Genomic DNA, 2171 nt, shown 5'->3' with positions numbered 1-2171 from the left:
CATTTTCCTCAATCATATCAGCAAATCATTTCCATGACGTTTCATCATTATAGATGGATGAAACATATTTTGGATTTCTTATTCATCTAGGGCCACAAAGATAGGTCATTTGTGAAGACACCAGAATTGGAAGAACTCAGATTATGTTTGTGTGTGACTCTCTGAATAGATTCAGATTTGTTATGAGAATCTCAGCTGGAAATTGATCTCTTTGGTCCTCTCTTTTTTTAATAAATTATTACGCTCTGGGATCCTTGGACCCTGAAAAACTACCTTTTTCCTTTATGCTTGTATGAGATGATGTTATAGTGGGTTTTTAAGGTCCTTGTATTTAACTGAATGTTTACTTTGCGAGTGAATTGCTCACCAACAGTTTCAATAGTTCTGTGACTCATCACATGTCGCTTATCTCTCAAAATACGTATGTTTTCTGTTTTCAGAGAAGGGTCAATAATCGTGTTGAGCTTGAGATTTGTTATCCACTGTACGTTGCCTGTGGTATAAAAGTGATTGAGATTTCCATTTGTGTAATCCAGGTAAGTTAATAACGTGTAAGTTTTTAAGTTTTCTTCTTTAGGGTTAGCGATCGAACGAGGTCGTAATGACTGCTCAGACGCGGGAGACTGTTCTTGAAACGTCTTGAATGATTTACTTAATATATAGGTATGTCGAAACTCAAGTATTTGACTATATGAAAGCACAGTTCACCATGCAGAAAGAATGTAGTGCCAAATGAGAACTGGGTGAGTGACGAATGAAATCTAAGTACTTGAGCAGCTAATATACTCTTATTTTTTTTATGCGAAGGTTAAGTGAATGCTTGGTTTTTAAGGGAACTGAACTAAGTTTAACAGCCCAAATTGTAAATGAAAGCGAGGCAGAGATGAGAGGAAATCTCGACTGGATTTTTTTTGCAAGTTAAGGGTGCTATTGGTTTGGTCCTTCGTATGCTGAGGAAGTCGCTAGTGGGATTTAAAAGTACAGTTCCTGAATCTGGAAAGGATTTTGTTAGCACTTTGGGTTTGAGTTGATTCAAGGGAAAAAGGTCCTTCCCAATGTATCCCATACCTCAGTGACTTTTCCCAAACGTGAACTTTTTACTAAAGTTTAGAGAACTAATCTTTAAATCTAAAGTGAATCCGTGTAGAATGCTAGTTTATAATAATTATGTTCAGGGTAACCTTTATAATTCCACCTTGGTGTAAATTTTAATGTGCGTACTTTCAGAATCTGAGCTCTTAGAGATAATCTTAGGCAAATGTGGGAATAACTGTGCAAGTGTATTTAAAGTTTAAATCCCTATTAGTAAAATACAGATTGTCTAGTCTCTCTTAACAGAATGTGATATTTCCCATTCCTTCTAAAACTATTCCAGAGGTAAATTCCGGCTCCATCGTGACTTTGTTGAACAAAGTGAAAGCCCTGGGCCTTCCCATGCAACAACTCCTAAACAAAAGGTAAGTACTACATTTGAAGTCATTGTAGGAGACTGAGGAGAATGGAGGTTAAATCCTTAAGTCTTCTGTTAGTCATCTTTACCCGAGGAAGGTCAAATAATTGGTCACTCCTGATGGTTTGTATTAAGAGTCGTGCAGCTTAGGATGAGAGTTGCTTTTCCTTCTGTCTAATGAATAAATTAACCTCCCTTGGCAGGAACACATGGAAAACTGCGACGCTGATTTGCACGATTGAAAATTCATTTGGCTTGGAGAACTTTTGAGCAAGAACATGCTAACCACTATGGCATGGAATAGAATAATTTCTTCCAATGACATAATTGGGCTGTGTATGGAGAAGGTTGTCCAACGGTTGCTGGTAATAACTGACAGACCCCTAGCGACGGTGCTCCCGTGACATTCGGATGGCTTGTGATACCGTCGGCTGAACTTCAAAGAATTTAATCCAATATGTAAATGATTGCTAGTGACTACTATGGAGACACTTGCTGATGTTAGAATTACTCAATCCAGTTTAACTGTATAAACAGGCATATTGTCATTAAGAAGTTTTTAATGTTTGTAAAGATTTTTCATGTAGATAACTGCCTTTTCTGCATCTAAGAAACCCTATCAGTTCTGAGATCTTGGTTTTGGGTTGGCAAAGGCGCCTGCTGCTTTTCACATCTGTGAATGTGTTGAGTGAGTTTCCTCATGAAAATGTGTTTCTTCTTA

General features: G+C 37.5%; 1 long non-coding RNA gene across 1 annotated transcript in view; it reads left to right on the top strand.

Annotated features, from left to right (window-relative positions):
• Window positions 1-390: 390 nt before the first annotated feature.
• Window positions 391-2171, top strand: part of LOC135223303 (uncharacterized) — a 2777-nt gene continuing 996 nt past the window's right edge. The window contains exons 1-3 of the long non-coding RNA XR_010316467.1: window positions 391-536; window positions 1376-1457; window positions 1654-2171. The exon at window positions 1654-2171 is cut by the window's right edge and continues 996 nt beyond it. This is a non-coding gene — a long non-coding RNA (uncharacterized LOC135223303). The remainder of the gene's footprint in view (window positions 537-1375; window positions 1458-1653) is intronic.

The sequence above is a fragment of the Macrobrachium nipponense genome, chromosome 8 (assembly GCF_015104395.2).
Source record: "Macrobrachium nipponense isolate FS-2020 chromosome 8, ASM1510439v2, whole genome shotgun sequence".
NCBI classification, from domain to species: Eukaryota; Metazoa; Arthropoda; class Malacostraca; order Decapoda; family Palaemonidae; genus Macrobrachium; species Macrobrachium nipponense.
This window is presented reverse-complemented; position numbering and strand designations above follow the sequence as displayed.